General features: G+C 40.6%; 1 long non-coding RNA gene across 1 annotated transcript; it reads left to right on the top strand.

Annotated features, from left to right (window-relative positions):
- Positions 1-798: 798 nt before the first annotated feature.
- Positions 799-24,865, top strand: LOC128314735 (uncharacterized). Its single transcript, XR_008296705.1, has 3 exons — positions 799-1,943; positions 16,277-16,493; positions 20,929-24,865. It is a non-coding gene; the product is annotated as an uncharacterized LOC128314735 (long non-coding RNA).
- The last annotated feature ends 1,132 nt before the right edge of the window (positions 24,866-25,997 follow it).

Here is a 25,997-nt window from a genome sequence, read left to right as displayed (position 1 = left end):
TATTTGGCCAGAATATAGTCTTAGAGCTACCCCTAGATACAAGGGGTGACTGGGAAATGTAGTCCTTTACTTTTGGCTTCAATATGCCCAAATGAAAACCAGGGTTCTTTTAAGGAAGGGGAGAATGGATATGAATAGGCAACTAATAATCTCTTTTACAGTATGTATACAAGACCACTATCAACTAGTGTTTTTTTATGGAATAAAACACTGAAGAATCTTCTTTTTTGGGGTCACCTGGGTGGCTCAGTCGGTTAAGTGTCTGACTTCAGCTCAGATCATCATCTTGCAGTTTGTGAGTTCGAGCCCCACATTGGGCTCTGTGCTGACAGCTCAGAGCCTGGAACCTGTTTCAGATTCTGTGTCTCCCTCTCTCTCTCTGTCCCTCCCCCACTCACGCTCCGTCTCTGTCTCTCAATAATAAATAAACGTTAAAAAAAAAGAATCTTCTTTTTTTAATGATTAATCCAAAAAATATGAGCTGTTCCTGACTTGGCTATCCATCATGGGATCAAGTTTTATCCCATCTAATTTCAGCAAATTCAACATTAATGGACTGTAATTGTTTGATGGGGCACTTGGTCAGGCAATGCAGGTGATACAAAGATTTACAAATCTTTCCATAATTTACACTTGTATTAGAAAAGAAAAATAAGGACAGAAATCCTAACTGTGGTAGATTATTGTAATAAGCATAGAAATCAAGCAATTGGGGAATTCAGCATATAAGGAGATTCATTATGCTAGAAGGGCATTGAAGGAGGTTTTGAAAGAAGATGCACGTGCGTTGGGCCCAGATGGATAAACAGGAAAGGAATACTCCACTAGAGAGAGAGAGTCATGTCTGCAAGGAAGCCGGAAAAGTACACGAATGGTAAAGGAACAAGAGAGGTTAATTTGAATATAATACTTGGGGAAGAAACAGTAGTGTGTCTACTGATAATAAGCCTGAGCGAACAATCAACTGCAAGCCTCCCCTGCCTACCTTTCTTATCTTCTCATGACCCTGGTTAGTATGTTCAGAAATTCAAGGACAGGGTTGGGTAATGGAAGGATATAATCAGGATAAAAGTGAGTTCTTTGTCCTTTTTGGCTTCCAGTCCCTCAGCGTGGGTCATGCCAACCCACTCCTGTCCTGGGTGTGACCCATCCAGAACACTCTGTGCCGCTGGATGTGATGCAATACGAACACTGCACAAGGCGGCTGCCTCTCTTGTAAAAACGTAGCATATGGTCAGCTACACAGCACTGCAAAAAAAATGTCATGAATAAAAGAATTGCATGGCACTCCCGGAGCTAAGGAGCATGCATGCTCCAGGAGTGTAGAGGACTCAAATCATGAAAGGCCTTTAAGGTGTTGGCAAATGGGGAAGGACAAAAGGCTTTCAAAACAGAGGGGCAACAAGATCAGAACTCTTATTTGGAGTAGTAACTCCAACAGCATTGGTTGGAAGAGGAAATATTTTAGAAGCTCAGTGAAGTGACTATTTCAAGTAGTCTAGGTGACTAGAGCAGAAACTACAGCTGTACTGAAGGAGAGTGACAATAGGTCAGCATCCTGCGATCACGTTGCACTGTTGCTTTATGCTTGTATTTGATGGCACAATTGTTTACAACCCTTCTCTTTCTTCTCTGCCTTATCATTAGTGTTACTTTAGAATAATGAAGCCTGTTCCATCCATTAACTTCACTAACATTTGATCTCCCCACGGGTTGAGGTTAAAAATTAATTACTCTTCCAACATATTGATTACATGACTATAAATATAAAAACAGAACTACAGAGCAACTACCGGGACCTTTGTTTAAATAGCATGTTTGCTCTTTTTAAAGGAGGGAATTAATGTTGAAGGACCTTGGACCTGGAGGAACATACAAGAAAAGCAACGCTAGAGTGCCATCTAGTGTCGACAACATTTTTTAATGCAGCATATCAAAGAAAGGTAGGCATTTATCTATGTTTGCAATTTTCTCCTGTTGAAAACTAGTCAACGTCTGACTAGTCAGAACCAAATTCTCAAACTACTTTTACTGCTTTCCATTTGGATATAGATCTGGATTTTAGACAAACAAAATATTAATTTTGAAACTGCATTGTGAGAAGGGTTTCAGTTCCACTTCTAGATTGTGATAAGTCAACAGAATGGGAAGACATTATTCTCAGCTTTGCATCATCCCTGATACAACCCCCTCTTTTTAACATTCTAGGAAAAGGCCCTGAAGTAGAGCTAGCTTTTAATTCTCTCTTTTCATCTCTTTAACTGTTTCAGACTATTTCACCTAATGAAAAGTGAAGTCATAACATTTCATGACTTAAAGGATGAATAGGATGGAAGAGGTTAGGAACTGGTGTTAAAATCTCTTGCCGTGGAAATTCCCTGTTACTGGGGTGGCTCATATATCAGAGCACTGCCTTCTGTAGACATTAAAATTCACTTTGTTTCATGTCCCTAATACTGCCCAGCCCTTGGGAAGCACGAATCTGACATTATATTAGGCAATTCACGCTGACCTAGTAACTCAAAGCTATCATCACTGGTAACTGAAAGTGACTACACTCCAAAAGAAATAGAGCCTAAGGTCACAGTTGTAAATCTTGCCACAGGAAGGCCAAAGATTATAATCTTTATACCAAGTGCTACAGATTCCTTTCTGCTGAGCAGACTCATATTTCAAAGACTTTACTAATCTGAAACCTATAGGCGGTTGTGACAATAGCAGATATGGTTTAAATGACATCAAACACACATTTTAAAGAAAAGTGGTAAATCAGTGGGAAAAAAGCAATTGCATTTATTTATATCTGAGATTCAGATTTTTTTAGTGTTCGGATTTTATCATTCCAGCTTTGCACTATACTGAAATCCAAGTATGATCATTTGTATGGATTAAAAGGCTAACATAATTAAATCATGGTTTGTTGAGGAGGTATATGATCCTATATCAGCATACGTCTGTATAATTTGTAAGCTGATTCTGTGTTTGCTATGATTATGTAGTAAGCAAGGGGGACTAGTACAGTTGGAGCTTTGTGCTGTTGAGACCAAGGTCAGAGGTTTGATTCCTAAACAGGACAAACAGCTTCGCTGTTGGGTGCCTCGAGACATCTTATCAATATGCTTCCTCAAAATCAATGGGTTTTGGGAGATCCAATGTATGAAGTGGCCACTGCTAAAGAAAAACACTTTCAAAAATCTGTTCTTGTTAGACCTTTTATTTCATAAGCAACGTATGCCTGTGTGCCGATTAATGTCACGAAGTAATTTTATAAAAGCTCACATTCTTGCAGGCTAACAATCCCTCCCACTACTACTAATGTGTTCCAACAGATTCTCTCACCCCCATATTCTCATGCCTCTTCATATTCATAGAAAGATATACATTTATGTTGACTTTAGGGTTTTTCAATAAAGATAGGATCATGCTAAGGACATAATCTGCGACAGGATTTGTTTTCACTTAGCAGTATGTCACAGGTATTCCTTCAGCTTGTAACTCAGTCTTTTTGTTGCCTAATTTTCTACAAAATGGGTGTTTAAAATTTCATGTAATCATTCCCCTCTTCATGGGCATTAGGGTTGTTTTCAAGTTTTCTGTTTTGTTTTGTTTAACATTACAAACAATGCTGTCCAAAATATACATGTAATCTAATATACCTGCCTTTTATTCTGTGACAGTCCTAAAAAGACAGAAAAAGCAATGGATAATTGATGCATCCTCTAATATCACATTACATTAAACATATGAAATTGAAAGATTTCTCCTTAGACACATAATAAGTCCAAGCATGTGTCATATCAAAAAGGCATGACCACAGGGGCACCTGGGTGGCTCAGTTGGTTAAGCCTCCGACTTTGGCTCAGGTCATGATCTTGCAGTCCATGAGTTCAAGCCCCGCGTCAGGCTCTGTGCTGACAGCTCAGAGCCTGGAGCCCGTTTCAGATTCTGTGTCTCCCTCTCTCTCTGACCCTCCCCCATTCATGCTCTGTCTCTCTCTGTTTCAAAAATAAAAATAAACGTTAAAAAAATTTTAAAAAAACAAAACAAACAAACAAAAAAAACAAAAAGGCATGACCACATCTGTCCCATGTCTGAAATTCTGGAGAAAAAAATTGAAAATGGAAAAGGGCAACTCTTTATGTTGATACTGTGATGTTCAGCATACGCTCTGCCAAAACATTCTCTGTGGGGATTTCATAAGATGAAGCAACATTAAGTTCTGACCTGTGCTCTGCAATACAGTTATGAGTTAAGTAAGAATCTAAACAAGACATCCTTGGCCTCAGATGCTCCTTGAAAGAGCATTTCAAAAGAAAATGATTTCAACTTGCTTTTCTAAGATTGGTCTAACTTGAACGATAGGAAGACCACCAAGTCGCAGCTGGAAGAACGGGACCCAAGGGCTGGCTTAGTCACTTTTTAATAGCCAGCATTTATTGAGGACTTACTTTGTGCCAAACATGATACAAAATGCTTTCCATGGATTAACACATATGATTCTCACAATAACCTAATGAGGTACATGCTATTATTGTCCCCATTTTATAAATGAGGAAAATGGACACAGAGACTTAGGGAACTCGCCCAAGATTACATAGCTAATAAACAGCCAGACCAGGAATCAAACATAGACAGTGTTCCTCTAAGAACCCAACCTTTTTTTTTTTTTTTTAATATATGAAATTTATTGTCAAATTGGTTTCCATACAACACCCAGTGCTCATCCCAAAAGGTGCCCTCCTCAATACCCATCACCCACCCTCCCCTCCCTCCCACCCCCTATTAACCCTCAGTTTGTTCTCAGTTTTTAACAGTCTCTTATGTTTTGGCTCTCTCCCACTCTAACCTCTTTTTTTTTTTTTCCCTTCCCTTCCCCCATGGGTTTCTGTTAAGTTTCTTAGGATAAGAACCCAAGCTTTTAATCAACGTTCCATAAGTGGATAACCTTGAGCCCTTTTCTTCCTAAGACTCAGATAACTTATCTCAAATATGAGGGTAATAAACCTCTTCTACCTATTTCCCCAGGTCATTTTGAAGAGTGAGATCATTGTATGTACAAGTCTCAGTAAGTGATAAATCATTACAGTTTTCAGGGTTTTTTTCCTGGTTCTCAGAAATGAGAAAGATGAATTCTAAGTGAAATTTTAAAGTAGATGTCCCTTTTTAATAGAAAGATTGACACTTAGGCAAATCGCCTGGCATTGACCCTACAACACTGTTGCACTTTGAAGCTAGGTATGATGTCCTTTTGGTAGAAAATGTGAGTGTAGCATGTGGACTGGGAAGAGTCAGGGCTATAGGTCCCACACTGGTTTCAGCCCTTATCCACTCGACAACATAGTCGCTTATCCTTCATTCTTCCCTCCTGTAAAACCTATTCCCTGTCTCAACAGTCCATCTAAGTAGCACACCTAATGTGCTTTGCAAACTACCAACCAACAAGCTATTGTGTGTTTTACTGCCCTGTCAGAGAACTGCCATGTACAACTTAACCCAGAGTCAGAGAAGGAAAGGATATCACTGGCAGGGAGACGGCCCCAGTTACCTTGGTGCCTCAGATTCCCTCACCCCCATATTCTGGGAGAGCCTGACGTTGATGACCACGGGTTTTGTCATTTTATTTTTCAGCCACACTTGACGGGGGCTGTTTCTTTCCCTTCAGTGCCTGCCACCCACAGGGAAATTACCTGCTCGTTAAACCTTTCATTCAAGTACCCATATGTTTATTGAGCATCTCCCATGTACCTAACATTGTGCTAATTGTGGTGAACACTGGGGATACAACAGGAATCAAAATAAAGCCCCTGCCTTATGGAACTGACATTCTAGAAGGAGGCATAAACAGAAAGTAAGCAAACAAAAAAATTAAACAAATGATAATAACATGAGATAAGTGCCAGAAGGAAACCAGGAGTCATAGTGAGATGATGAGTAGGAGGGATCCACTTTGATTGGGGTAGCAGTAAAGATGCTGAAGATGGCGACAGGCAGACAGATTTAAAGTCTCTCTTAAAGGCAGAACCAACATAGCTTGGCAGATCTGATGTGTGGGGTAAGCAAAGAGAGAATGAGAAGATGACTACCAGATTTCTGCAACAGACAACTGACAGGATGGGAAATTGGAAGAGGGGTTGTGGAAGTCAAGATATATTGGCATATGTTGATTTTTAAGTGCCTGTAAGCCATGTAAATGTCAAGTTGGGGGTATATGGGTGGCTCAGTCGGTTAGGCGTCGGACTCTTGATTTCAGCTCAGGTCGTGATCTCACCATTTTTTAAATCAAGCCCTGCATCGGCCTCCACGCTGACAGTGTGGAGCCTGCGTGGTATTCTCTCTATTCCTTTCTCTCTCTGCCCTTCCCCATGCATGCTTGTATGTGCTCTCTCACTCCCTCTCTATCAAAATCAATAAACAAACTTTTTAAAAAAAATGTCAAGTTGGAAGTATGATTCCAGAGCACAAAGGAGCGTTTTGAAGAGAAAAATTGGGATGTAATGAGCTTATCAATAGTACTTAAAATAATAGGAATCCACATTATGAACTATTTGATGTTACCTTTCCCTTGGTTATTGACATTTTAATTAATAACAGAGAAGTCTGAAAAACTTTCAAGAATGGATTTTTTTTAATCCCTCAGGAAAACTATTTCTGGTCAGAAATCGAGAGGACATCTCTGGAAAATCACATCAGTGGGGTGCTCTGCTACTATGGTAGAACTATGGAGCAATGGAATGAGGCTCTGTGGCTTTCAGGACATTTCTTATCCTTTTCATCTTCCTCTTTTTTTTATGGGGGGGAGGGGTACAAGTGAACAAGGGCAGAGAGAGAGAGAGGAAGAGGGAATCCCACGAGGAGCTGAGACAGAGAAATAGAGGGAAAGAAGCATTGTTCACCCAAAGCAGGGCTCAAGCACCTGAAGCAGGGCTTGAACCCACTAACTGTGAGATCATAACCTGAGTCAAAGTCAGATACTTAACTGACTGAGCCACCCAGGCACCCTCGCCTTCTATTTAATTATCTAAACAGTGAAAATTAAAATACCTACTTTGTAGAATTGTTGTGAGAATTATAAATACTATATGCAGAAATGCCTAGCACAAGATAGTGTTCAGAAAATACTAGCAACATCACATTTCTCTTCTTCCTTGTACTGTTAGAATATCTTAAAAGACCCAAACTCTATATCCACACTTCATTTTCTCAATTCACTCTAATCAAGTTTCTTTTTTTTCTTAATTTTTTTTAATGTTGATTCTTGAGAGACAGAGAGAGACAGAGAGAGAGAGAGCATGAGTGGGGGAGGGTCAGAGACAGAGAGAGAGGGAGACACAGACTCCGAAGCAGGCTCCAGGCTCCGAGCTGTCAGCACAGAGCCTGAAGCAGGGCTCGAACTCACGAAGTGCAAGATCATGACCAGAGCCAAAGTCAGACACTTAACTGACTGACCTACCCAGGCGCCCCTCCAATCAAGTTTCTTATCTGTCCACTCCACTGGATCTCCCTTTATCAAAGTCACCAGTGGCATTAAGTCTGTCCTCATTTTGTATCACATCTTCATGGCATTTGACCCAGGTGATCACTCCTCCCTCAGTGGTTAGCTTTCTTCTTGTGACTTCAGTGACACCATACCATCCTGGTTCTATCTATGTCACAGAAAACTCCTTCTCAGTCTCCTTTGTTGGATCTTTTTTCCCAGCTCAAATCCAATTATCTCAGGTTCGGTCCTGGAGCACCATTTCTTTTGTGGCCTCACTCCTTCCAAAGTAATATCCAGTCCTGTGGTTTTAAACACATCTATACATCAATATATTCCAAATTTACATCTTCCCTTGAATTCCAAATTCACATATGCAGCTACTCACTTGACATCTTCATGTGATAAGCACCTTAGGTTTAACAAATGAAAAATAGAACTCTTGACCTCTCCCACTCAAGTCCTCCACCATCTTAGTAAAAGTGCATCATCATCCACCCAGTGGTACTCTACCAAAATCACCCTTCAGAACATGCTAATGACTCCATTTCCAAAATATATCCACAATCTGTTTCGTCTGGGCTGCCAAACCCCAAGACCAGGCCACAGTTGTTTCTTACCTGGACTACTGCTCAAATGGTCTCCAAGACTCCACTACAATCCATTCTTCCATTGTAGCCAGAGTGAGCTTTTAGAAACATAAATCAGGCCATGTCACTTTCATGTCTAAAATCTTCCAATAGCTTCCCCTTGCATTTAGAAGAAAGTCCAAGTTGTTTACCATGCTTCATTGAGGTTTCCATGATGGAGCTTCAGCTTCTGCTCCAGCCCATCTCATTCTACTCACACCTTTAGCACACTACCAACCGCCTCACCAGGCTTCCTTCTCTCCTCTGCACGTGTTTCCCCTTCAGAATCTTGCCCTAGCTATATCCTCCACCTGGAAGCCCTTGCCTCAGATCTTTTCTTGGCTGACCCCTTATCATCGTTCTGCAAGGCCTTTCCTGATCACCTAGTCTAAAATAGCACTCACCCCCTCAGTCATGCTCTGTCACATAACCCTGCTTTCTTTTCCTTTGGTGATGTATAACTATTTCAAATTATTGTTCATCTATGTGTTTACTTCTGTATTATCTGTCTCCCCTCCATTTGATTATAGGCTCTAGGAAAGCAAAGTCTGATCTCTTTTATTCATCCCTGTGTCCTTAGAATGTAGACAGAACCTGACACACAATAGAAACCCAAGAATATGTGTCAAAGAGTGAGTGAATGAACACCATTTACTATTGTTCTGCCTATGTACAAACTGAGACTTGGGTGCTATGGAATACCGTCTTCTACTTGGTTCAACTTTTGCTCCTTGGCCTATTCCTTCTACTTTATCTAAATGCCTTCTCCTCTCATTCTCTGCTTCACCCACATTTCAAATGTCAGTATTTCCCAAGGCTCAACTAGTTATTAAATGTTCTCTTTTACCTCATCTTCTCCTGCCCGTGTTGACTGCCTTACCTCAGGCTCTCATCATGTTTGACCTTAACACTAAATAGTCTCCTACTTGGTCCACCCCCTCTAGTGTTACCATTCTTAAATCCAATATCCACTTCTCATAACATACGCATTTCTGTTAATAGCTTTCAGAGATTCTGCCTTTTCTACAGACTCCTAAGTAAGATGGAGAAAGGTACCCTGGGACTGGATCCCCCTGCCTTCTATGAGCATCACAGTTCATGACTTCCTCAGATGTCAGTCCAGTCCAAAATGACTTTTAAATGTTCTCCAACTTTCACTTCTTTGCTCTGGTGTAGACTGTTCCTTCTGCTAGAGATGACTTTACATTGCCCTACCACTCCCATCTGTGTGTTAAAATCATAATCTTCCTTCAATACTCAACTGAGGGACCTCCTTTTCTGCAAGATCCTCTCCAGTCTATCAAATCCACATTGGTCCTTTTTTTGCTGTACTGTCCCTTTAACAAATACATGCTTTTGTTACTTTTCAAGCTATGTGGCAATTATTTATTTGCTTGATACATATTGTCAGCTCAATAACAGGAACTATGTTTTATCTTTGCATCTCTAGCACTCTGCCTGGAATATAATTAAGTGTCATTAGTAAACATTTGTTGATAAAGAAAAATAAAGAAACTAAAGACAATGTATTCAGCCACTTAATAAACATGCATTATAAACAGTAAGTTGTATATCCAAATCATTATTTTAAAAGCAGGTTGTACACTATTACTCTTCAGCATTTACTAGAAAGGAATGATGGAAGAATAAAAATTATGTACAGTTAAGCCGTGAATAAGGTGGGGGTTAGGAGAGCCAACCCCTACACAATGGAAAACCCATGTATAAGTTGACTTCCTGAAAAGTTTATTAATAGTCTACTGTTGACTGGAAGCCTTACCGATAACATAGACAGTGGATTCACACATTATTTCATGCTATATTATTATATACTGTATCCTTACAATAAAGTAAGCTAGAGAAAAGAAATGTTATTAAGAAAATCATAAGGAAGGGGCACCTGGGTGGCTCAGTCGGTTAAGCATCCAACTTCGACTCAGGTCATGATCTCACAGTTTGTGAGTTCAAACCCCACATCGGGCTCTGTGCTGGCAGCTCAGAGCCTGGAGCCTGCTTCAGATTCTGTGTCTCCCTCTCTTTCTGCCCCTGCCCTGCTGACACTCTGTCTCTCTCTCAAAAAAGTGAATAAGCGTTAAAAAAATTTTTTAAAAAGGGAAAATCATAAGGAAAAGAAAATACATTTACAATATTATACTATAAAAAATCCACGTATAAGTGGACCCGCACAGTTCAAACATGCACTGTCCAGAGGCCAAGTGTATTCTGAAACCCTGCTTAACAATTTAGGTCAAAGCTCAGAAACTTGGAAATCACAGTTTTGAGAACTTTTTGTCACCCCTGTGCCTCTTCCCTCCATTTGTCCCTTTGAAAATGGCCAGTTAACAAAATATTTGTCATGCATCTTATAATTGCTTTGATTAAAAAAAAAAAAAAAAAGCCAGCAGTCTGCTTATTATGAGAGCTCTAGGTTATTTTGGAATTCCTGAACCAAATATACAAATCAGTTCTTTTAATAGTCCTTGGAAATACAGAGCAACCGAGCAGATGCTGAAAGAAAGGGAAAAGCTGGATGTTCTTTTGGTGGGGCCTGAAAATACCATGAACGCTAATAACCGCTAGAACTGTTGGACTGCAGTCAGTGTTAACAGTAGAAGTACACTATAAACATAAGCCTCTTTTTTTTTTTTTTTTGGCTTGTATTCTCTAAAAATATGTGAAAGACTAAAATAGGATATACATCGAAACTGTACTATAAGGCCTCTGCTGCTCAAAAGACAGCAGAACAATCTTCCCTCTCTCTTAAGGCCGATCCTACCTACCACTAAAATTAGCATATCATCTTTATAAAACCCCTGTTAAAAAGCACGTAGGAAGGTTTCTTCCATGAAAAAATTAATTCTCATTACTCGGTTGGTTCTACTGGTTTGCCAGACTTTCAGAGAGAGAGCAGTCCCCAAGAGGTCAGAAGGATAAGAAACAGGAAGTTGTTGATAGAAAAGCCCGAAAAGGGAAGGACAGAACTAGAAGCAAAATTCAGTCTGCTTTTGACTAAGGCAGGCCCTGGTGTTGGCATAATGATGTGGTGGTTAAAGTTGCACTAGAAGGAACCAGAGCAAAGGCTTCCTAAAGGACACTGGGCGAGAGTTAGGCTTCAACCTCAGGACTCTCTGGGGCTCAGTCCCCACAGAAAAGCAGTCTTTGTTTTGTGCTTAGCTTGCAGTGACCAAGTGAGAACTCCTGAGCTAATGAGCTACAAAAGCATCGTGGACTAAAAGCACTATATGAGGCTCCTAGCTGGGGTGGGCTTCAGGTGTAGTGTTTCCTGTGAGTCTTACCAGACAAGACCACCCTGCACTTGCATTTTTAATGAAACATGTGAGAAAAGTCTCAAAAAAACAAGATTTCCTACTAAAATGTCAGAATTAGGGGGGGAACCACAGTATTGAAATGTTTTGCCAGCAGAAATGTAAGAAACAATGTAAAACACAGAGTTCTTTAACTGTACCAGAGTGGAATAGACCCCATATCCAACAGACTCCAGTAAGAACAGCATGAAGTCAACAGAAATGCTACAAGATCAGAATGGTAAGTTAGAAGGGCCATGAGGACCCATCATCCCTGAGGTAGAAACAAGTGGCAGTGTCAGAGGCAGGAAGTGGAGAGATTGAGGGCTGACCAGCAAGAAGTTGTTAGATTAAATAAATTCTTGTTGCTAGATACAGAATAGATTCTAATATTGTTATTAAGAGTAACTACCTACTAAAGCTTTTATTTATAAAGGCACATTAAAGGTTTAAAAAAGCTATTACTAGCTACCTGGAAAAAAACCTGCTTTATAATAAATTACATATATAATAATATATATATAATATGATACATAACAAATATATATATTATATATAATTATATATAAGATGCATAATATATATAACATATATATATATAAGAAAACTACTTTACAATAGTAAATTGATGGTACCAATAGTTATTACATCAGCATCTCTCAGTATTTACTTTTTTAGGGCTGCCATAAAGTACCACAAACTGAGTGACTTAAAACAGAAATGTATTTTCCTACAGTTTGAAATCAAGGTGTAAGCAGGTCTATGTTCCAAGACTAAGCAGAATCCTTTCCTGCCTCTTCCCAGCCTCTGGTGGTCCTTTGTTTCCAGCTGCATTGTTCCATCTCTGTGTCTATCACTATGTGGTGTTTCCCTGTGTATCTTTCTTCACATAACATTTTCCTTTCCTTATAAGGACACCAATCCTCCTGCTTTAGGAGCTACCCTAATGACCCCACCTTAATTCAATTGCATCTCCAGAGACCTCATTTCCAATTAAAGTTATAATCACAGGTGCTGGTGCTAGGACATCAACATATCTTTTTGAGGGACACAATGAAACTCCCACAACAACCCAGATCCTTTCCTTTGATCCAGCCTCCAGTGGAATCTAAAATAGGCCAAGACCTAAGGTAAAATTGTCCCAAGATCTAAAATAAATTTATCCCACAAACCTTGCCACTTTTAAATGCAAGCTGACATTTGTCTTTTACCTTAACTAAAACTAATATCTACTAGGTAATCTTATGGCATTAATCTTATGGGATCCATTTCTAAAGTACCTTTACTTTTGATTAACACATCATGTAAGTGGATAAATACTTGATACATTTGTAATTCTTTTGTTCTATCTGTGTGTCCCATTCTTGTATGTCTATATTTGACTATGAGCTCCCAGGAGGCAATGACTGATTAATGCTTCCTGCCCTTTTTTCCTGTCAAGCTCTTTAGAGGAGTTCCTACAGCAGAATCTTTTGGATTCCCAAAGATATAATTCTTTCTTACTTTGCAGCCTGGCAAGGTTGACACTGAGTCAGGGTGGGTTCACATGCAGCCACACACTGTATTTGGAACCTCTTTCTACCTTCTAACTTGGACTTTGACCTAAGTACTCTAAATGTAACAGACTCTCTACTTCTTGATGAGGAATTTTATTTCAGATGGCCCATTGCCCTTCCTTTAATCTGGCTTCCCTAAACCCATCCTCCTGTGAATACATCAAATATTTCTCTATATGACTGAACACCAAATATGGCCATGAAGCAAATTCTTTCCACTGACACTCTGGGGAACCAGACAAATTAAGACATATAGTTGAAAATTTGTGTAAGTGGCCCCGTGAATATTTCCTTCATCATCATCATTATCATAATCATCCCAGTCATTGTTAACATTTATTGAGTGCTTGACAGTTATTTTCTCATTAAAATCCCCCATAAAGGAGGTCCTTTATTACCCCGATTTAACATATGCATAAGGAAAACTGAGGTACAAGGACATTAAGTAACTTGCCCAAGGTCACACAGCTGCCAAGTGGCAGAGCACAGGACTTCATGGTGTCTGAGGAAGCTTTATCTGCTTGAGGACACAGGACTCCAGGAGCCTGTTACCTAACTTGACGCACTTGCAGCTGGTAGCCAGGGCCCATGTTGCAAAGAAAAGTCATATGTATAAGAAGAAAAGACCAGTAGTGTGGAATTGGCTACAGGTTATAAAGTAGTTAGTAAACTCCTATTTCAGTAGGGAAGCAGTGCTTAGGCAGAAGTAAGTGGGGAGAGGAAGAAAAATGAGTGACCTCAAATGGCGCTCCGAGAACGCGCTCCTTCTCCAGACAACTCCAGCTTGCTCTTTGCCTAATTAGATATGCTTTTTCTTCTTTGTTCTTACTTCACTTTACTTCTAAGGAATAATTTAGGTACTTAATTATACCAAAAATGTCATGCGTGAACCAATACATAATAATTAGTAGGAAGGTGGAGAAAGAGGGAAAAGAGAAATACTAAGGTTAAAATAATAGGAATATTCATGCTAGAGAAAACTGAAAGGAAAGGGGAGGAGAGAAGAGGAAAGCTGTCCTCTGTTCTCACTTCCGGAAGTGAACAACGGCATGTAGGAGCCAGAGAAGCATGTAAACCAGTTTGTCATTTCTTCTTTCTTCCTTCCTATTCCACAAAATGTATTTATACAACAAATTCAAAGTACCATAAGATGGAGGACCTCTTGAGAATAGCCTTGCCCAAAGCTGTCTTGATGCAGTCTTCACAAGTGAAAACTTTGACTTGGGTCTTTACACTGCTCATCTTCACCTCACCCAATCTGTTCTGTGGTGAATTTCTCCCCACAGTGTCTTGTTATGTGCATACGTTTATATAAGTAAGCTATCTGGATTGCTTAAGTGGACACTAGCAGATGCAATGCTAAGTATAAAAGAACAAATGTTGAAGATGTTCAGATGGTCAGGATATGCCAGGAAATGTTTTGGGTGAGAGAAATCTTTTAGTGCTCCTCAAATCGTGCCATGAAGCACTGTGCCACTCTCTCTCATTTCCAGGCCCTGATTTGATCTGCTCCCTTGACTTCAGGCAGGACTAAGTTAAACTCATTGTATATTTGACTATAGCAAGAAGTGGGCCTACCATCCATGGGTTTAATCATGATGAGCATAGTTTTTCTAAATTGTCATGTTACATATTCAAAACTTGCAGAGAAGAAGAAAATAGTATATGTTAATCATGGCTGGTGTATATTGAGTCTCCACTGAGTCCCAAGTATGTTCTAAGCCTGTCATTATCTCAAGTAATCCTCTCAAGAACCTGTTGAAGTAGAAATTGTCAGATTTAATGTAGGAAATTGCTGATAATTGACTGTTCATAACCTATAAGAAGGACAATTTTGTATTTTAGCCTACTCTTATTATCCCATCTTACAGATGAATAAACTAAGTCTCACAGAGATTAAGGAACTTGCCCCAAATAGATGATGGAGTCAAATATCTGAATCCAGGCAGTGTGAGTCATTTACCATAGCCAAGAGTCTTCAAAGGTCTTTGAAGGTCATAGTATATAACAGAATGCTTTAGGACAGATACATACAGATTTTTACACATATAGAAAGTCTCTGAAAAGCTTTTGTTCTTCATGTTCTTCCTCAAGGATAGATTCCCTTCTTGAATTAGTAACGCTCTTCATTTTGATATCAACTATTTAATAGAAAGACAAAACTTTCAAAGGAAACATCACTGTAATGAAACTGTCCGTTATTCCACCAAAGGTTCTACTCTCCTCACAATTAACTGTTAGTCACCTTTCTGGCCTTTATCACAATGCTCCCGAGGATCATCATAGAACTTTGCCACCCTAGAAATGATTCGTCCCATTAGTCTGTGCAGTTTGTTGAGTGGTTTGATTTGTAGGAAGATAGGGATTGAGTAAATCATAATTTACTTGTTGTTCTAAGGTGAGATCTTAGAACAGAAAAAGAATATCAGATAAAAATTGAGGAAATCCAGGGGCACCTGGATGGGTCAGAGGGTCATGGGATCAAGCTTCACAGCGGGCTCCACACTGAGCATGGAACCTGCCTAAGAGTCTCTCTCTTTCTCCCTCTGCCCTCCCCCTTTACGCGCCCCCCACACACACTCTCTCACTCTCTCTTTCTTAAAAAATTTTTTTCAGAAAACCTGAATAAAGCATAGACTTTACTTAAAAATAATAAATCAATGTTGGTTTATTAGTTGTCACACATATAGTAATAATGTAAGATGTTGATAACATGGGAAACTTGGTATGGGGTATGTGGGAGCTCTGTACTTTCTTGGTAATCTTTCTGTAAATCTAAAACTATTCTAAAATTAAAAGCTTATTCTTTAAATAAAAGTCTATCCACCTAAACATCTCCCCTTCTGATTTGGCCTGGCCATTATATTACTCAAAATCTTTTTGAAATATTAATTTGAAAATTAGTATAAGCTGGGAAAAATGACACATTAGCATAGTTTCATTTTATATATTATTTCCCTAATCTGATTACCCCACAGTGATCCCAATTTGTGGTTTGTAGAATCCTCCTCAGAAGGCCCTAAATAATGGTAAGAGTTCCCCTAATTCATATGCCTCTATTTCTCACACAGTATGTGTATAACCCTTAGGGTCAGTAGCAATGCACAGGCAGGTAAATGAAGCCACATGGCAATTTTACTGGAACACTAGTTATGGGGTGGGTAAAAAATATAATTTAAATTTCAAAGTAATATATACTTCCTTCTGCATAAAAGTTTGGGAAGCATTGACAGGCACAAAACAATCTTGCTTAAGGACAGATGTATACTATAAACGTATGTTTATATGTTCTTTATATCACTGTTTTTCAAGGATGTGTAGATGCTGCTGTGATTAATTAAACATGTTTACGTGGATAGGAAGAGGATGGAGGAGACATCCAATCTATGCAAAGTCCCACCCTCAGCACCTTGCCTCAGGTCTCCTGATTTTGACCTCCAGCTCCTCTCCCAAATGAGTTCCCTTCTATCTGAGTGTGAATTAGCTCTCCTCACTTGCCAACTTCCACTGCCCCAGCATCCACACAAAGGTAGGCTTCCGAGTTCTCCCACCTGCTTGCAGTTAGCAATATTGTTCAATGACACTTGTCCATTCACAACTCACCCCAGCCCAGCTTTGCTCTCGAAACTCTTCTGTGTCAAGTTTTTGCGGCTCTTCTTAATTTTTGCCCCCAGAATCAGGATGGTAATTACCTAGGGTTAGAGTGCAGGGGGTACACAGTGGGCTTCAAAGTACTGGTAAAATATTCTTTATCTTTAGCTGGATGGAGGGTACATGAACGCCTATTTTATTGTTCTTTAAACTATATGAATGTTGTGTACATCTGTCACAAGTTGAGATCCCGGGGAAGCAGCCTCTGAGATGGGAGATTACCATGTAAGAGGTTTATTTGGGAGTGTTCTTAGAATCAGCACACCTATGGAAGGGAACTGAAGAAAGCAGGACCAGACTGGGTCTCAGTGAAGGTCACAAGCAACCACATAGAGAGTTTTGAAGCTGGAATGGCCCTTCTGTGTGTCTGGTTTTTGTATACCTACAGCAATCAGTCATTGGATATAAGCCACCCTTGGGAAAAGGTCTTGACCGTGAGCAAAGCAGCTCTCTTCAGCCACGGCCATCTGCACAGGAGGCTCACAGCTGAGGACTTCTTGTTGGCCGAGCTCCTAGCAGCTGGGACTAAGTCTTTCATTTGTGAATGGGACTGAGAGGCATAGCACAGTGTTCACAGTATCGTTTATGTGTGGTATTTTCCACAATAAAAATTGTTTGCAAGAAAAGAAAGTAAGACAGGGAGGCCAAGATGTGAAAGGAAATCGTTTAGGAGTGGTACAGAATCTCAGACAAGACAGGACAAAGCCAGGAACCGAAAACAACAAGCTAAGATGAGGGATAAACTAAGCCAAGAAGGAGGAGTGTGTGTTCATGGAGTTGAACACAGGTTTTCTACTGGTTAGAGGTGAAACCAGTGAATCAGAGGTGATTTGGTAATATAACCCAGACTATTATGAGTAACAGACATAGATGAGTTGGCCTCATGGGGCATGAGTGAGTTTGACAACTCCCAGGACGTTTGTGTTGCATATTCGGCCCTGCTTTGTCCCCACCTGACTGTAAGGGACATGTGTGGATCAGGACTTTTATTCTGAGTCTGAGAAATCCTGTTCATTTGACGATAGAATGGAAGGGGGGGTCCACTAGAGTGGTGACAGATACGTCGAGAATTTTAGTCTTAAGATATGTTCAAATGACAATACAAAGTCACTTTATCTTCTCTCCTGCTGCCAACCATTTCATCGTAACAAATGTTCTTATTTATTAGTTATTTACTATGAAGCAGGCACTGTTTTACATGCTTTACATGTATTATCTCATTGATTTCTTCACAACAGCTAAATGGTAGGTACTATAATTATTTCCATTTCGTTGATAAGAAAACTGAGGCACAGATGAATTAAATCACTTATTCAACACCTCCAAGCTAGTAAGTAATAGGATGAGCATTGAATTTAAGCAGCTTGGCTCCAGAAACTATTTTCTGAACACTCAACTGCTTCCCAGCCAGGAAACTGTCAATCTCAGTGGTGACAGGAGCTCTGTGTATTGCACAGCTACCTGGGCGGGGATGAGGCTTGACTAATTGGTCCAACTGCTGAGATGCAGACATAGCATCCAGGCATGGAAAGTGTACCTGGGTGGGGAAGGCTGTGGGGTGACAGACAGCAAGAGCTCTGAGGACCCAGCTTTACCTTGGTTCACTCTCTGAACTCACAACAGCTGGCAGGAGCTTCTCCCTGAGCCCCCAAGACTGTTCTATATCACAATTGCTTCCCATAAGCACAAAACTGAGGAATAAGATCGTGATCTGAAGTTCTTGTCTGTAGATGGATTTTGAGCTAATAGGTGAGCAATATCACTAGCCATGGAAGGATGTTAAAAATTCCTCAATTCTAGGGCATGTGGGTGGCTTGGTCGTTAAGCATCTGACTTCAGCTCAGGTCATGATGTCATGGTTAGTAAGCTCGAGCCCCGCTTCAGGTGAGCAAGGACCCTGCATAGGGTAAGCATGAGCCCCACTTCTCTCTCTCTCTCTCTCTCTCTCCTTCTCCTCTCTTTCTTTGCCCCTCCTGGGATTCTCTCTCTCTCTGCCCCTCACTCACTTGTGCCCCCCCACACTCAAAAAAAAAAAAATCTCAATTCTTGGAGAATGGAAAAGCCAAATGAAAAATTAAGGAAATAAGTGTTTTCTAAAGCAGAAAATGTCAATACTGGGATGGGAACTTTTAGGACTCTCTCCATAGCACAGTGGTTAAAAGACAGACTCTGGAGGCAGACTGACTGGGACCATGGCCTAACTCCATCTGAAAAGCCAGGGACTCTGTACAAGATGCAGAAGATCTCCCTTGGACATGGACAAGATGGCACTCGCCTCATAGCACTGCCGTGTAAAATCACGTAGAGTTAACATGTGTCAAGTGTTTAGAACCAGGCCTGACCCACGTTGTTCTAAGTACCTGTGTGCTATTTTTATCTCTTCCTGGGTAGTAGGACATTGTTTGCCTTGACAATTCTATTCCGGCCTTTCTTTTTTTCTCCAGGAAATCAGGGTGTGGTTCTGGGATCAAAACCATTCAGAGTAGCAAAGTGACTAACTATTCAGTCTGGAAGGAAGGCCAAGTATTCCAAGCTAATAGGCAGGCTAGTTCTTTTCTAATTCTAGAATAGGCAGGCTAGTTCTAATACCTGGAAACACATCAAAGTTTGTGATTTAAAAAACAGAGGACACAATCACACTCTCTGGCCCTCTGGTTCCTTATATGTAAGGTGGGGGGTGGGGGTGGGAGGGGATTCAGTTGTCGGGCTCTAAACTGGCTTGTGCAGAGCTGTAGGCTCCCCAGGAGGGATGGAGGAGAAGATGTGCCAGCAGGGCCCCAGGCCTCCCACTTCAACCAGAGTGGCTCCCATTGCCTCTGTTTTATGTATTTTCAGAACTGTAAGAACAAAATACCTGTAGGTGGAGACAGAGCGGAACTACAGGCCCTTGACTAAAAATGTAATCAAGTTCTTCCTGGAGTAAGAGTCTCAAAGCTCCTCTTTTTGTAATTAAGGCCATAGCCATTAAAATATTATATCCTTTTCTTTAATTCATGACAAATCCAAATGAGCACAATCTGGAAAGCAGCAGGGAGGGGAATGAACAAATTGAATTAATTCTTGTCCTGAATATTAATGTAGTGCCACAGAAAGGTGATGCTTTGCAAATTTAAGACAGAAAATATTTTTATCCCTTAACATTTAAACGGCTCTGTCTCTAAGAAGTACTTTTCTCATGGCAGATGTCTGTCAGGCAGGCCCACCAGGGTTGGCTTCTTTGTTAGACATAGTAGGCACAGTGCTTAAGGCCCATGATACTTTCAGGGCCCCACAGAAAAGTTTTGATTTTCATTTCTTTAAAAATAAGAAAATATATATAGATTACTATATACAATAATGAATTCAGCCTGGATTAATTCATCTTTGTACCAGCACAATCATAAAATATAATTTTTAACTTTTTTTTTTTTTTTTATGGAAGAAGGAATCCACAAAGGCAAACATGTCTGTAGCCCACTAAAATCATAAAGCAGCCCTGAAGCCTGCAGCGCACAGACGAGGTCACAAAGGGGACGTGGTGTGCAGGGCCCAAGCCCAGCGCCCAGTCCACTTTAAGTGCCAAATCCGCATGATGTGTCTTGGAATTTAATCATGTCATCTGCCTTCCCTGTTTGTCCTCATGAACCCTTCCCTACTGTGTTACAAGAACTTCCCTATTCAAACCGTGGTGGCAGGTCAACCGTGTGAGAGCATCAGCAGGGACTTGTTACAAACTTTCAAACCCCTCCGAAGACTTCATGAATTAGAAGCTGCCTTTTCACAAGATTCTGAGTGAGTTATAAGCACATTGAAATTTGTGACGGTCTGGACCTGAACCAGCTGATTCAGACGTCAGGAACTGAGGACTGGAGAGAGAGAGAGAGGCTGACCCTGGCACCAGGTTAATGCCTGAGGGTGACTCAGGGATCTCCTTAAAAAGACAGTGGAAGCACAGGTAAACAGGAGTAATGTGAGGGCAGGGGAGCCAAAAAGGAAGCTAGAATAGAATTCAAGGGAAACCGGCAGAGAGATTTTGCCTTTACTGTGCTTTTCCCTTTGGACTCTGGAAAAGGTTAACTTCTTTTTTTTTTTTTTTTTTCTTCCATTAGAGCATTTCTTTTTTTTTTCCAATATATGAAGTTTATTGTCAAATTGGTTTCCATACAACACCCAGTGCTCATCCCAAAAGGTGCCCTCCTCAATACCCATCACCCACCCTTCCCTCCCTCCCACACCCCATCAACCCTCAGTTTGTTCTCAGTTTTTAAGAGTCTCTTATGCTTTAGCTCTCTTCCACTCTAACCTCCTTTTTTTTTTTTTTTTTTTTGGAAAAGGTTAACTTCTATCTGCTCAAAGCCTGAACATGTGACCACCAGCATGCTGGTGCTCTAGAAGCTAAAGGAACAGTGCAGTGGAATAAACACTTACTGGCACCCGTTCTCCTCCCCAACCTGGGCCCAGTCAATGGCATCACATCCCACCAGGGCCTGTGCCCTGAGCTGTGACCAGGTGACCAGTGGCAAACAGAACTGTGGTGCAAGGCATCACCAGAATCAACGCAGGAGATCAGGGACAGCAAAGAGCAGCTTCCGCTTAACCACCTGAACAAGAAAGTAAAACGGAAACATCTGCTCTCCCACTGTGTCCTAGACCAAAGGAGGGGGATTGCTGCTAGCTCTTAGGTTACAGTAAGTTTTCATTTAAGTTTTCTTCATATTAAGGACATGGTTACGTTGTTTTTAAATGTCAGAAAACTCTAAACCAAAAGTACCCTCCAGTACTTCCTTTACTATGTGCTTTCTTTACTACGATCAGCAATCAGTTCAGTTTTATTGTTTTAGTTCATATATCGAGTGAGGGTCACATCATCCTTTGACAGCCTGAACCCAGGGCTCTGTATGAATATAACTTCCTTAATCAGTTGCAGATGGAGAAGTTTAGTTGACTAGTTACATAGAGAAAGAGGCCATGAGAGAGCCCTGGCATTCTTACTAATGTTTGCAGCAGCTAGGGGAAGAAAATGAATAGAAAAATCCTGGGTTTCAATGTCCAACTCTCCTTGGATTGGGATGTCCATTGGACTCTCTCCATTTCACCAAGCACATTGGTTACTTCTTGTGGGAGAGAACCCCGGAGAGAGCAGAAATGAGAGGATGGAGAAAGGAAGTGGAGATAATGCTCCAGAACAGTTCCTTCCAGAGATTGGAGGCTAATCTCCCCCAGAGAAACAGGAGGGAGAGAGAACAAGGTTCCCCCTGAATGTTCTCTTTACTAACAGCTTTGCAAACTGTTTACAGACAGAAGATACAAATACTTAAACAATTGAGAAACACTAATAGAGCAAAATAGTCTGAGAAAGACAGTGTCATTGGGAGTCGTATAGGGGGAAGAATTTCATAGAGAAAATAGAATTTGAGATGACCTGGGAAAGACGGAGTAAGTTCATCAAATATGAGGGTTTATCAAGCACCATCACGTAAGGCAGTGGGTGCTGGGCTCTATAAACAGAGATAAGTAAGTCACCATCTCTAAGTTCCGGAAGCTCATGGCCTGAGTCAGTGGCTTGCAAAAGTAGCTGTGCATTAGAATCATCTGAGGAGATTTTTAAAAATACATATAATCTTGATTTAATTTATCTGGAGTAGATTCTGGGTATCATTATCTTTTTAAACCTCAGGTATAGGCAAAGAGTTCATAAAGAAGACAAAAAAAATAACCATAAAAAATTTGGACTTCAATGAAGTCAAGATTTTACAATCATTAAAGAGTAAAATACAAACCACAGACTGGGTGAAGATATATATTAGCAATGAATATATTCAAGAACTGGAAACAATACAAATGTCCCTCAATAAGAGAATAGGTAAATAAATTGTGGTACACTGATACAATACTACACACAATAAAAGAGAAACTACCTACACACAGAACAAAATGGGTGAATCTCAAATTTTACTGAGTGGAAGAAGCCAGAGACAGAAGAGTATATATTGAATAATTATTAAAATTTCAACAGGTAAATCTAATCATGGCAATCCAAGTTATCTTTTGATGACTTGACTGAGAAGGAGCACAGCAGAACTTTCTAGGGACTTAGAGATGTGGTGTGTGTGTGTGTGTGTGTGTGTGTGTGTGTGTGTGTGTGTTAATCCTGATCTGGGTTGGTAGTTACAAAGAGTATGTGCAAGGGCAATTCTCAGAGAGGAATACAGTTGTGAACCATCAGCAACCAACATCCCCAGCATCTGGGGGAAATAAAGGTCTTAATCCTGGGAGAAAGATTTGGGCAAAGCATCACAGCAGCCCACTACACCATGTGATTCTAATGTGGACCCAGGACTGAGAGCTATTGGTCTAAGTCAGTGATTCTCAAAGCATGGTCCCTGATTGGCAGCATCAGCATCACCTGTGTACTTGTGAGAAATGCAAATTAGTGACTTCTTCTGAAGCAGAAACTATGGGGATAGAGACTAGTGATCTGTGTTTTAACAAGACCTCCAGGTAATTCTGAGAAGCACTAAAATGTGAGAATGACTGGTCTAAGAGGTTTCACTGGAGAGTACAGAAGGGCTTTCAGAGAAATGGAAGAAAACATAACAATGTCACAAAGCAAGTCAGGTATAACATGAACAGAGTGTAGCTTGGAGAAAGGTGATGAGAAACTTGTTTAGCAAGTAGAACTAGTTATTAGGGGATTTTATTTAAAATTTTTCTCTCTTAATCCAATAGATTGTAAGAAAACATTGTAGATTCCTAGTAACCTGGCGGAGGAGCAAGGTAAAATAGGGGGAAGAGAGACAATGTGCAGTGAAGATTCCAAGAAGAGGTAATTGAAATCATCTATGCATAAAGTAAGGAGGACAAAAAGTGCAGTCACTAACAGTAAAAAATGGGAAGGAAGAGATGACACTGAGGGACTCAAGGATAGTTGGCAACAGAATTTGAATTTCCAATGGAATGAGGAAGCAAAGGTTACTACAAGATTTTGAGATTTGCATCACTAGCACAGTACCAATCACTGACACAGCTGGGGAAGTCAGAAGAGAAAGTGGAAGGAAATATGAATTTTGTTTTTTATTTTGGAGAGTGTGATATTGTGATTTATAATAAGAAAGATATATTTGGGCTTCATCCCTGTTCGAGGCACAGAGCTCCTAATACCCTTGGAATTCCCTAAAAGAGCAATAAAGGTTGTTGTAGACTCTGGGTCTGGAGTTCTCTCTTGTCCAGCAAGAGAGCAGACACAGGATTGAAAGGCAAGAGAGGCTAATGTCTGGGAGGAGACAAGAGCCCCGAGTAAGCGTCCTTGCTCCATTTTTATTAGGATCAGAAGACTTACAAGAGTGATCGACCTGCACAAAGAGACAACGAAACTGTGAACATTAACTCATGGGCATGGGAGAAAGGGGTTTTGAAGATATGCAGTATAAGGGGTTTGGGTCAATACAAAACAAAATTCTGGTGCTGGGCAGAAGGTTGTTTACAGAAGACTTGAGGCGCAACCTCTGTTTACCTAAACTGGCCAGGGGACAAAAAAGACAGAGCATGCTACCTCTGGGTCAACAAGGCCCCTTTCTTTTGCTAATTAGCTCTACTCCTAGCAACTTCACCCTGCTGTGGTCCATAGCCCTATTTACCTATTTACCTATTTTAGTCCTTCCATCCTGTGCAAGCAGCTTTGTGCTATTGTACTAAGTTGGGGGGGGGGGGGAGGCATTTCTGCCCTGAACACCTAATCTTGTTTACCTCATTTTTGATGCTTTCATCCTGAGGCGTTTCTATTCCTATATCTTTGTCCTATACGGGGGCCTTTGTCCTGTTTACCCAATCTTGTTTGCCCAAACTTGGGTGTGTTCATCCTGTGGCTTTCTAATTATTTATGCCTTGTAAACCCATGGGTGCAAGCTCAGGGTATTCCTAAGCTTATTCCCCACAAAAGGTGTTTTCTGTTCCATTACTGAGGTGACTTTTGGAAAGCCCCTAGGTAACCATAAGACTAGGGCTTATTCCCAGGGTAACCACCCTTGCAACTGGAGGGTTGGAACTTTCAACCCCATCCCTAAGGAGGGGAGAGGGGCTGGAGACAGAGCACAATCACCAATGGTTGGTGATTTAATCAATCATGCCTAAGTATTGAAACCTCCATAAAAACCCAAAAGGACAAGGTTCAAAGAACTTAAAGGTTGGTGAACCGGAACACAATCACCAGTACTGTGCCAGGGCTCTAAACTCCACAGAGACAGAAGTTCCTTCGTTCAGGACCACACCCTATGCACCCATCTGGCTGTTGATTTGTACCTTTTAATATCCTTTGTAATAAACCAGTAATCTAGTGAGTAAATTGATTTCCTGAATTCCATGAGCTTCTCTAGCAAATTAATCTAAGCAGAGACGTCATGGGGACCTCTGATTTATAGGCAGTGGGTCTGAAGCCCAGATGACAATCTGGACTTGTGACTGGCCTCCAAGTGTGTGTGCGGGGCGGGGGGGGGGGGGGGGGGTCGGTGAGTGTTGTAGGACTGAGTCTTTAACCTGTGGAATCTGATGCCATCTCTGGGTAGATTGTGTTGGAATTGTGTTGAATTTTGGGATGCCCATATGGTGCCAGAGAATTGCTTGGTGCTGTGGGGAAAATAGCTTAAACATTGAATTGGTGTCAGAATTATGGAGAGTAACACTGGGACATCTAGATGGAGATGTTTTATGAACAGGTAGAATGTGGGACAGGCTGATCCTAGAGTTGTAAATTTGAAAGACAGCATAGAGGTTTTGGAACACAGAGAAAGGACAAGAGCAGAATCATGGGGAGGTGCTCCTTCAGAACCAGCTGTGGGGCTGGTCAGAGCTTTACTAGCAACTAGGACTAGATGCCTTCTTTGAGACTTCTTTCTTTCTCTTTCTTTCTTTCTTTCTTTCTTTCTTTCTTTCTTTCTTTCTTCCTTTATTTTTTTAATTTTTTAAATGCTTATTTATTTTTGAGAGAGAGAGAGACATAGTGCGATCAGGGGAGGGGCAGAGATAAAGGGAGACACAGAATTGGAAGCAGGATCTAGGCTCTGAGCTGTCAGCACACAACCCGACGCGAGGCTAGAATTCATGAGCTGTGAGAGCATTGACCTGAGCCAAAGTTGGAAGCTTAACTGAGCCATCTAGGCACCCTGGGGCTGCTTTCTTAACCGAAAGAGTATCATGCCCAGTTACACTTAATAGAATTTATAATATAATAATTTAAAATACACATACATATTTGTGAAAATTTTAAAAAGGCTGTTTTTCTAGATTAGTGTTTTTCATACTGTTTTTTGGGGAAAACTATTCTAGGTGAAGTTAAGAAAAAATATCTAGTATGATTCTATTGTTTGTTTAGCTGTTAGACACAGTATATCTCAGAGCCTTTATCCTA

This window comes from Acinonyx jubatus, chromosome A2 (genome assembly GCF_027475565.1).
Source record: "Acinonyx jubatus isolate Ajub_Pintada_27869175 chromosome A2, VMU_Ajub_asm_v1.0, whole genome shotgun sequence".
Taxonomy (NCBI): domain Eukaryota; kingdom Metazoa; phylum Chordata; class Mammalia; order Carnivora; family Felidae; genus Acinonyx; species Acinonyx jubatus.
The sequence above is the reverse complement of the archived record's forward strand: the minus strand, read 5'-3'. Positions and strand labels throughout refer to the sequence as shown.